The sequence below is a fragment of the Squalius cephalus genome, assembly GCF_949319135.1.
Source record: "Squalius cephalus genome assembly, chromosome: 18".
Classification (NCBI taxonomy): Eukaryota; Metazoa; Chordata; class Actinopteri; order Cypriniformes; family Leuciscidae; genus Squalius; species Squalius cephalus.
In genome coordinates this window covers 30,710,694-30,722,931 of record NC_137139.1, presented here as the reverse complement: position 1 = coordinate 30,722,931, position 12,238 = coordinate 30,710,694, and positions in this window count along the sequence as shown.

The window sequence follows — 12,238 nt, the reverse complement described above, 5'->3', positions numbered from 1 at the left end:
AAACCAATTAAGATTATGCAAAAGGGACATCATTTTTTATGCACAGCTAATCTGTTGAATTGATATTGAAATGAATTGTAAAGTCTTAATTATTCATTCATTTTAATAACTGGTAGCCATGCATTGCATGCACATCCCTGTTGCTGCTGATTTTGCTGAAGATTCCTTAAAATTGTGGCATCCAAGAAGTGACATCATTGGGACTATTTTTTACAGCATGACTAAAATAATTTAATTCCATTTTCCCCTTTTTTTTGTTGTTGTTGAGCTCAACAATTTAACCTTGTTACCAAAGTTATAAAAAGAAAACGATCAAACAACAACTTTTGTTTTTAAAAGATTTTTAAATTTTTTTAAATTTTTAAATTTTATTTTTTTTGTTTATCTACTAAAAACAGAATTAGGTGGTCCAAACTAGCTGGTCCATGCCAAGTAATGTTTACATTTTATTTATTGTTTAATGTTATACCTTTTATACTATATTCATTATTATAATGTTTTATTATTATTATTATATATTTTATTATTATAATTATAATTTTTTACTTTTTAACTTTTTCATTATTGATTTATTCTATTTAATTTTACTGTTTAGTGTCTGTGTATATATATATATATATATATACAGGTTCTGGTCATAAAATTAGAATATCATCAAAAAGTTGATTTATTTCAGTAATTCCGTTAAAAAAGTGAAACTTGTATATTATATAGACTCATTACATGCAAAGTGAGATATCTCAAGCCTTTATTTGTTATAATTTTGATGATTATGGCTTACAGCTTATGAAAACCACAAAATCAAAATCCCAGAAAATTAGAATATTACATGAAATCACACAGTAATTACACAGTAATCCCATGGTCATTGAAGCAGGTTTTGGTTCTTTTGGCAGTGTGGGCAGGTGCAAATCCTGCTGGAGAATGAAGGAAGCATGAAGTGCTCTGGAAATGTCCTGGTAGACGGCTGCGTTGACTCTGGATTTAATAAAGCACAGTGGACCAAAGTCCTCTTTTCTGATGAGAGCAAATTTTGCATCTCATTTGGAAACCAAGGTCCCAGAGTCTGGAGGAAGAATGGAGAGGCACACAATCCAAGATGCTTGAAGTCCAGTGTGAAGTTTCCACAGTCTGTGTTGGTTTGGGGAGCCATGTCATCGGCTGGTGTTGGTCCACTGTGCTGTCCACTCAACGCAGCCGTCTACCAGGACATTTCCAGAGCACTTCATGCTTCCTTCAGCAGACAAGCTTTATGGAGATGCTGACTTCATTCTCCAGCAGGATTTGCACCGGCTCACACTGCCAAAAGAACCAAAACCTGCTTCAATGACCATGGTGTTACTGTGTAATTACTGTGTGATTTCATGTAATATTCTAATTTTCTGAGATTTTGATTTTGTGGTTTTCATAAGCTGTAAGCCATAATCATCAAAATTATAACAAATAAAGGCTTGAGATATCTCACTTTGCATGTAATGAGTCTATATAATATACAAGTTTCACTGTTTTAACGGAATTACTGAAATAAATCAACTTTTTGATGATATTCTAATTTTATGACCAGCACCTGTATATATATATATATATATATATATATATATACGTTCATTATAAATTGTCACATCAGGGTTTTAAACTATTTTCATAACAGGGTTGCAAAAACTGCAAACGGTTAAGCCTTGTTTTTGACCTTAGTGCAAAGTTTTGTACCCTTAAGATGTCTACAAAAAACATTGTTCATATTTATTTTTTATGGCCAGGAAAAAGGGGTTTCTTTTCCGTTTGTTTTCATGGGTGAATGTGTTGTCTATTGTGTCACGCTGAGGGCCAAAGCTGCACTGAATTGTACTTTGTGAGCCAGTGATCTATTATTTAGTTCCACACTTCATGCTGCCTTGACTTGTATTGATTTGATTTGATTTCAACATGCTGTGATAAGATGTACCGTTAAAGATTATTGCGTTTCCAAAGTGCTGCGTGATTCATTGATGGTCAGTTCCAGACGATTCGTCAGTGAAGTTTGTCCCCAAGTGGCTTTATCTTTGTTTTGAGCTGCTGTCTTCTGTAAGGTTTCATGATGCTGTGCTTTTGCTGTACTGTCTCTGCCTCATCAGTTCCAACATTAAAAAATGATTTGCCAGTCAGCACGGCTAATGAAGAAATGTGGCGTGCAAAATACTGCATCTGTCATGCCGTACAATTTTTTTTATCTCTAAACTAACTGCACCTTTGGAAAAATCACATGAACTTTTCTTCTGTGATTTATTTAATCAAAGACTGATCAGCATCCGAGTTCAACACCAGGTAATGCATCCTGAAAAATCATTGCAAAAACCATTAAAGGTGTTTTTGTCCTCATCTAGTTTGGATTTCGTGGTAATATCAAGCCAGTGAATCACGTTCGAGTTGTTGTTCTTCACATATAATGTGCTCAAAGTGCACTCAAAAGGCTAATATTGCACTTTTGAAGCATGTTAAATAATTCCTCTGAAGTCCAATTACAGTATAATGCTATAAAGGTTTCTTGCCTCAGATATGGTGATAATTTAGTTTCACACTGCAGTTTTACACCTCTTTCTGATCTTTACAGCTAATTTTACAGGCTGTTTTTTTTTTAGAGTGTGGCTTTAAGACTTCATGCAAATGACCTCTGCTTTGATTGGCTAACCTTTTCATTTGAAACAAACAGCATGTTGCAGATTACCGGTTTTAGAATTTGCACATAAATGCACTGTAAAAACTTTTAGAAGATTTTTGGAGTAAAGAAAATACTATTTCTGTCTTTTACTTCTCAATTTCACTTTTAATTAAATGTATTCCTCTCTGCTGCTTTGTAATTATTTGGCTTTCACTTTATTTTGATAGTTCACTTTAGACTTTCCACTGCAACTACATGTCAACTAACTCTCATTAGAGTATTAGTAGACTGTTCGGTTGTGATTAGGGTTCAGGTTAGTAGAATAAATTGACATGTAGTCGCAAAGCTACTTATAGTCCGTAGAATGTGTTGGGAAGCATCAAAATAAAGTGTTAGCAGATATTAAGCAGACAGCCTACTAATACTCTAATGAGAGTTGATATATAGTTGCAAAGTTACTTGAAATTAGTAATTGTCTTATGGGTGGTTGCCCTGCATGCTTAATAAACAAACTACAGCTGGTCCAAAACGCAGCAGCTCGAGTTCTTACCAGAACCAGGAAGTATGACCATATTAGCCCGGTTCTGTCAACACTGCACTGGCTCCCTATTAAACATTGTATACATTTTAAAATATTGCTGATTACTTACAAAGCGCTAAATGGTTTAGCTCCGCAGTACTTGAGCGAGCTCTTAACGCATTATAGTCCTTCACGTCTATTGCGATCTCAAAATTCCGGCCAGTTAATAATACCTAGAATATCAAAATCGACTGCTGGCAGTAGATCCTTTTCCTATTTAGCACCAAAACTCTGGAACAGTCTTCCTACCATTGTCCAGGAAGCAGACACACTCTGTCAGTTCAAAGCTAGACTAAAAACACATGTATACTTTGTATACATATACTTTGACCTAGTATACACATAACACATTATAGACTTCTAATTCAATGTTAGGCTGCATAGATTAGGTCAGCCGGAACTGGGAACACTTCCCATAAATCCTGATGTACTTGTTACATCATAAGAAGAATGGCATCTACGCTAATATTAGTCTCTCTGTTTATCCCGAGGTTTACGAGGTTTATCTGATGAAGGACCTGCGCCTGGACATGGCGACAACGTAGTCCTGAAGTGTCACCCAGTCTCTCCCCTGTGAAGGCCTCCTTCCCTTCCCTTTTCCTCTGTACAGATAAAACGTTGTTGGGATAATACCAGTTCAGGACTACACGCCTGCGCACATATATATTCAAACGTGCATACCTATAGACTAAACATGTTATACGCATGTGCACGCCGTCAGCGTTCTCACAGGTTCGCGTTTTTTTAAGGTTGCGCAGAGATTTTTCAAGGCTTGTACCTTTGAACATTTAATGGTTTGTGATCTCGAGCCACCAGGCGAGTTGTTGTGCGAGTGAGCGGGCCGGAGCACAATAAGGGTTTTCTGTTAGAACGGTGTCGTGTAAGCAGCCCCTAAGTTAATAACTAATGATCTTTGTGACGGAAGTGAATCAATCAAAACTAACTTTAGCTGGACAATAACTTTATTCTAGAGCTGCTGTAAAGCCAAAACAATCTTTGTTACTGTAATTTCCTATTATCACTGTAAAGCTGCTTTGAAGCAATTGTTAAAAGCGCTATATAAATGAAGGTGAATTGACTTGACTAGTAGAATGTCTAAAGTGTGTGTCCAATTTTCAGTCAACATCTGGATCAGCCCCGTTCTTATGTGCTTTAACATCACAAATGCAATGATTTAAATAACCATTTTGTTTGCCATTTTGTTTCAGTAAATGGTCATGGTGGACTGGAGATGGAGCTTTTTCAGTCTTTTAATTTCCATGAATAGCCAGTTTGACCTGTGTGGTGGATTTTAATTAATCAACGTTAATTAATCAACTAACATTTGTTTTTCTTGCAGGAATAACATTCATATGCTTTTAATGTGTCAAAACTCTTTGGGGAAAAACTTGTGACTTTGAGTCAGTGTCTATGGGTAAAAATAACTAGTTATGGGAAGTAAAACTAGACAGTCTGTTAGAATCTTATGATTAACGAATTAAGTCATCGTTAGAACCTTGTGATAAGTAATCACAAGATTAGAGTTTTCTTTACCTAGTAACAGAGGGGTTTGCATATGAAGAACCAATCAAATAGTGGGGAAATTATGTAATGCAGTATGAAATTTAAGTCATACCTCTTTGCTATAAAAACTGTTGTATATGTGTTTTTCGGTGTTTTTCGGATTCTCAATGGAATTTGTCTGAGATCCTCCGGCCTTGCTTCTTGGGAGAGATTCCCTGAGAACTGCTCGGGAAGATCTCCTGGCCGTGATTAAAGCATTTAAAGGACATTTGCAGGTCTGTTTGTTAATTTATTCCTGCGCAGGAAGCTAGTTTAGGAAGTAAGTTAGTTTAGAGAAAACAAGTTAGTACAGGTGATCTATAAAGTGGGGACGTCAGGAACGAGACCCAAAAGATAGAGCCAGGTAGTTAGGTTTAGGAGAAAAATATCCACGACACCTGTACACTTCAAAGAAAGTTTCACAAGATTAAGACGTGTGTCACGAATGTAAAAACTATGTTGATTAGTGAATTCAAAATGTTGAAAAGTCCTTGAATCAGCAGATACTCGTACACATCTCATAAATGCATGAATTTCTAATAGTTGTAGTTGTCTTGTATCAATGAGTCCTACTCAGTTCCTCCTCTCATACACCTGCAAAACTAAGCATTGTTTTTAATATGCCAAGCATGTCGTTCAGAGAAACTGTGAAGTGTTTGAGAGGAGGTCTGATGGCACAGGATATTATCATATCCCAACAGACCAGCTGTGATCATCTGGATTTTTTCTCTAAGGGTTCAGTGAATTCTGACCGGCTCTGAAAAGTTGTGCTGAAAGGTTTTTGGGATTAGAAAGATTTGAAATAAATGGTTGGCTTAGCTTTTCTCTTATATGTTTGTGCTCTAAGAAGATTTAAACTTTCTTTTACAAGTATAGCACGTCTGAAACTTTTACTACTTGCATTTCTTGTGTTTAATGCCTCTTTAGGATCAATCGCTTGTATTTCTCATTTGTAAATCGCCTTGGATAAAAACATATGCTAAATGTAAAAGTAAGATGGTCTGGATGGTATAGTTTAGTTTGTCAGCCTAATAATAATTATTTTGGTGCAGATCATAAAAAAAAAAATTATAATCTGTAGAGAAACCAAACACTTTAATGTTTGGTTAATTCATTATCATTTGGTTTTTGGTTAAAAAAAAAAATCATCCAAACCAGATGTTTACAATTTTATTTCTCATTTTTATTTGTTTTGGTTTATTTAATTTGCTATCTTAATTTGTTTTTTTAATTGATTAATTTCAAACTGATCAAAGGAAGTGGATAAAACATTTTTCTAAGGATAACCACTTATTTTGTCAAAAAGAGCATCAATTTGAAGTGCCAGAACCAGATTTAGTACCAATTAAGATTAAAATACAATCTTTTATTTCGAAAGAGCAAGGTTATTTAAAGGAATAATTCAGACCAAAAGTAAAATCATTTTACTTTCAATCATTAATCCTCATTTGAAAACAATTTGATTTTCTTTCTTCGACAGAAGACAAAGGCAAAAAGTCGACAGTGTTGCTATGCTCTAAAAATGACAAATAATCATCATAAAAGTATCATATGAGTATTCTCCATATGACTTGTGCACATTATTTAAAGTCTTGTGAGAAACTAAGAAGCTTGAAAGAGACTGAAGCATCACGGCATTCAATAAAAAAAAAAAAAAAAAAAAATATGTTGATGTCAAACTTACTGCTCATCCAGGTCTGAATTGGGTGAATAGAATATTTAAATTCTGTGTGATTGAATTTTCATTTTTGGATAAAAGAGTGCTGTACCTTTTGACAAATTTTAAGAAATGCATCAGTAAATCCTTATTTGTGGTGAGAAAAAGATTTTAAGCTCTGTGGTTTTTCAAGAGTCCAAGCTAAAAGACCATTTATTGCACACAAGTGACAGTGGGAACTGTGATAGGACTGAGATATGGTAGATTTGGATGCTTTGTCTCAGGAGAAATTAATTATGGGAATGAAATGCAGGAGAAGATGTTGTGAACACGTTCTCAGCCTCAGAACACACTCTCACTCAGAATATTTGTATAACTCCTGCAGAGATGTAAATGTTATACGAAAATATTGAGTTTTCTTAAGTCTTGCGCTTGAATGGACAAATTCACACAAACATTTTCAACATGCCCGTCTTGGTGAGTATAGTAAACATAGTCGGTTATGTCTTAAGTGAATGTAAACAGTCGAGAAAGAAAATGCATGTGTATCAGTATCAGTGTGTTATGTCTTAAAGTGACAGCAGCCTAATATTCCTGTTGTCTGTGTTTTTAATGTTAATCAAACAACAAAAGACAAGGAAATCACTCATTGCTCTTGACTGAATAGCTTTTGTAACTTCAATAATGAGTTTTAGATTTTTTTTTTTTTTTAGTTCAGTACATTTGCTTTACAGTAAACTTAAACTTCTTTAACTTTTTTTTCACTTTTGCTTTTTATCTATGATCAGAAATGACACCGGTGGTCACTGATGGATGGCAATAGTGTACAATAAACTTTTGAAATGTGAATAGAAATTGAAGAGGTAAACTAGTACTTTTTTATGAATCATTTATAGAAGAGAATCATTTATAGAAGAGTCTGTTTAGAGGTGCTTGATCTGTTTGGCAGGTGGTAAAGCTTTTGCTTTGAAGGTGTGGAAATGAAAGTGGTTTCACAATCCTCTGACAGTCTTAATCTGGTTACGGGATGTGGAGTTTGCTTTGATATGACAGAAAACCTATCAAACCTTCCTCAGCCGCTGCGAGACCTGCATTGACATCACAACACTCTAAAAAAAAGATGGTTCTTTTAAGGTTATTTACACATAAAAAGTTATATTTAGAACCGTATCATCCTGAAGAACCCTTTATATGCTGAAATGGAAAAGTCAGATAAAATGAAGTATCACAGTATTTGTTAAAATCTTCACTCTTAAGAAAAATGGTTCTAAACAGTACCAAATTAGGGTTCTTCGGCTTGTAACAATAGCAGAACTCTTTTTGGTGCTAAATAGAACCTTTTTATAAGGTTCCATAAAGAACCATGCTTTGAAAGTGCTATGGATAATGAGTGAAAGCGTGCAGCACATGCTTACATATTCATCTAAACGTCTCTCTCAGTGTGGACGGCGTCTGGATGTTCGTTAACAGTAAACAGTAAATGATAGTAATGACAGTAAAAAGTTAACAGTAAAGGTATTTACAACTTATTTTTACTTCTAAGCAAAGACGAAAATAAGGGAATATATCAGGGCAGGTAATCAGGTTCAGTCTCTGGTGTGTAAAGAGTGCTGGCTGCAGTTCACTTAACGGCCACCGGTGTCACTAATTACAAGGGCTTATGAATTCTATGTAAAAACCTCTTTAAAGGTGCTCTAAGCGATGTTGGGTGACGTCACTCCTTGTTGACGTTCGAAGTATTGTTAAACAAAATGGAGGCTAGCTCCACCCTCCCTCCTCCTCATCCCGTCCCCTCCCCCTCCCTTCCATGCTTCCTGAAACAGTCATGAACCATTTAGAAAAACAAACTGGATTTACCCACCTGTCCAACAAAAACAGAGCCACCTGAATGTCGGATTGGAAGCCCTTCTGCCGGCGGAGTTCTCGCCACCTTTAAAACGCTTTTCCGATGTAAATTCGGGACTTCGCATTCCTTCTCTTTTTCCCTATTCTTTGTTATTTGTTCATTGGAACATCCTCTCTTTGGTCGTGTGTCGGCCATATCAAAATTCTCAAGAATATACAATTTTAACGTTAGTCGTTGTTAGGACATCTCTCCTCTAGCTAACTTCCCTCTTCATGCTTCTCTCTCCTCCACACCCCCCTTCATGTGCATGCGCACTAACCCCCCCACCCCCAAATCATTCTTGTCGGTTATTGGCTGGAACACTGTTTGTTATGTTCCGTGGTCCAGGCTGGGCCAGTTTGATTTTGTTGCCGTTTGTGGAGCCTGGGCTGTCTACAGAGACCGCGTTTCTTTACAGTGTGTTCAGGGGACAGGCAGCTAGTGGATAGTGAGGAGATGTTTGCTGGATGTGACAAAAAATGTTTTGGCCTAAAAAACGTGTGACATCGCTTAGAGCACCTTTAACTTCCAAAATAATGTTATGTAATTAATAATGTTCCAAAAATTAAATTGTTTTTTTCTCCGCTCAAATTTTAATATTCATATGTGTTGTAATTCTGTGTTTTATCCCACTTTTCCACAACTTTACACGCCCATTTCTTGAGTCTTTTTTAATCTGAGATGTGAATGACCAGTGCTAAAACAGGGGGATTTCATGACACTTTAGGACACATCAAGTGCTGGCTATGAAACTAGACAAAATTGTTTGCAATTTTATTCCGTCATTCACAGCATAATACATGTTAAACAAAATATACATCATTTTAGATATGATGCATGTTTCTTTACTGCTGGAAACTGTTAGTAGACAAATAAAAAAAGCTAATGATAGTGTAAAAGTGGAGGTGTGCCAATAACTGAAGAAGCTACTTGATATTCTGATAGTAACATTGGTAAATCAGAAAGGTCTTGAATTGTGACTGTGCATAACAAGACAGCAGCCACGCCATGTTTGCTGATCAAGGAAATTAAAATTCCTGCTTCATAGATACTGAAGTGTTGTTTAGCCTTTAAAAGCATTGGTTAATCAGACTGATATCTCATCAGATATTCCATTCTCATCCTCTTCTGCTCCGCTGTTCAGAAACCTTCTGGCTGGTGCATTTAATTCAAAAGACAGTGAGTTTCCAGTGGCCTTCTCCCTGCTGTCTCCCTGTTGGTTTCGTGTCCAATGTGCTTCATGAATGATTGTGTTGGACCCATTTTTATGCCATCTCCTGCATAACTTACAGTGCAATTGCAAGGGTGTTGTGGGTGCTTATATATAGGGATGACTTCAGGTTGATAGGGACACTTTTTCCAAGTCATTTCAATGGCAAAATCCCATTCACCCTAAATTCACCCATCATTTTTAATAATTAGGGTTAGGAGCTTGTCATTTCATCATTTTGCTCATATTTCATTATTTTGGTGTCATTAAGTGTAAGCATGAAGTGGTCTTTTATTTTTTGTTAACAAAAGTGGTCTTTTATTATATTTTAAGATACTTAGCATGCACCACTAAATATGGATTCACACTCAACAATATTCACACAAAATTCCTTTCTGTAACATTACATTTCCGCATTAAGGACAGATAGTTGAGGTTGAGGCCATGACCTGATGATTAAGATTTGACCTTGAGGCCTTGTTTTAGGTCATTTCAAATGAATTTACTTTAGGCTGTCACATAATACCGAAAAGGTCATGTACATTTTTTTTTAAAGTTTTGGAAGGAAGAAAATCATTCAGTGTAAGTAGATTAAAGTCTTAAGGTGCAGATTTCTTTATCACAGCCTGAAGAATTTAATAAAAATCATTAGAGATGAACTTTGGTGTGGGCGGCAAGAACAAGTTCAAATGACTCTGTAAAATAAAACAATCCAAATGTCACTACATTAATTCCAACATACACTGATTTAGAGGTCACGTCATCTGAGGAGAAACTGCTTTACGAAATTGTCTGTATTACAGGCATCACATAATGAGAAATCATTTTTCCTTGATCTTTTGAAATAACAAAATCTGAAGAAAACATGGAATATGACTCATATGAAACCTGTATATTTTCTTTGGTGGAACACAAAAGATGTTGAGCAGAATCAGGTTCGAAAAAGCACAAGCATTAATTAAAAGGTAAAAAACCTTGACGAACGTTGTCAGTGGGACCCAGAAAAAAATAAAATGGTAAAACACTGTCGGTGTGATATGGGAAATCATTTCCCATATCAAACTCCGCTGTAATAGATGCAAAAAATAAACCTCGATTTCTCCAAAGGTTTCATCTTGCTTTGAGCAAAAATCAAGCATCAATAATACCATTGCTTTTTGGGAGTTAAACTAATGTAATGCATGAATCATACCTCAAATAATGCAGCTTGTTTTGGAGATGTGTGATTGATTTTTGGAGTAAATCAATTACTCCAAAGAGAGGTGAAATAAAAGCTAGTAGTAGCTGGCAACTTATTGTGGTTCACATACATTTTTAAAACGTGATTTACTGTGTTACAGTTTTTCTCCATTGGTTTGGCTCATTTCTTGAAACAGAAATTACATTCTCAAAACTCTAAGATCATTTGGCAAAACAGTCTTACAGTTCAACATAACACTATAGCTCACTTGCAAAAGCTCATATCTCTCCCAAAACTGTTCACTCATGCTTCAAATCTAAATTCCTTTCCCATATAAAGAGTCAGTGCCACGAAAATGGTAAAGATCCTTCTCAATTGCTTTGGCTCATTTCTTGAAACAGACCGGACGTTCTCAACACTCTTGGTGCTTTTTCCAAAATAATGTGGATGGTTCGGCACAACACCATGGTTCACCTGCAAAAGCTCATAGATCTCCCAAAACAGTTACATGAGTGTGTCAAAACTAAATTTCCTTCTCATTTAAACAGTCAGTGCCCCCAAAATGCTTCGTCCCTTTGGCATTGTGTAAGCACCGCAAGTCAAAATGTTTAGATGTTTTGTCACTATGGCAGAGGACCATTGAAATATCCCTCATGTCCACCTTTCAGTCTTAGCCCAGTTTTTTGTCTAGCTAACAGAATACAATTGTGTATAAAACTGAAAAAAAGAAATAGGATTTTAGGGTAAGAGTAGCCTCCAAGGTTTGACATCACACATTGCACTCATACTGCCAAGGAAATTGTAACCATTATCATTCACACACATAAAGTTACTTCCATACATCAGAGTAAAAAGAAAATGTATACAGCATAATATACTGTAATATAAACACACCAACAAAAAACAATGAAAATTATATGCAGCCTACAGTGCTGTAAATAGTCCTCACCCTCCTGGCCATCCACACGTTGCTGTCTGTCTGGCCACAGATTCTCGTCCACATCACAGCGTATATTCTCCCTTGCGATGCAACGAGGGAAGAAACGGCGTGCATGTCGCAACCATCCCCTACACTGATCTCCTGTAATATCCTCACACTGCATGGAGCAGGGACCTCTGATCTTGAGCCCGATGCTCATACACTCTCCACCTCCAAGCAGAGAAATTCTCCTCAATAGGATAGGTAGGAACACCATGACCATCTTTGGATTGAGTAGTGAACCAGGCCCTGATGAGCGGGCCACAGTGGAAGTTCACATTGTCCCATGCAATGACATATTGTGGTAGGTGAGGCCCTACAAGACCTCTCTCATTTTCAGGGATCAAATCAAAATGAAGGCGGTCCAAGAAGATGAGGAGCTTCTGTATGGGCCAAGACCATTCTCAGAGTGGCCACACCATTCTCAGATATGGCAGCACAAATAGTTATATTGCCCCCTCCCTGGCCTGGGACATCCACCATGGCCCGGTGGCCAATAATATTATATATATACATATATGGTTATCATGGTATTATGTTCTTGACTAATTTTGACAATTGAACAGA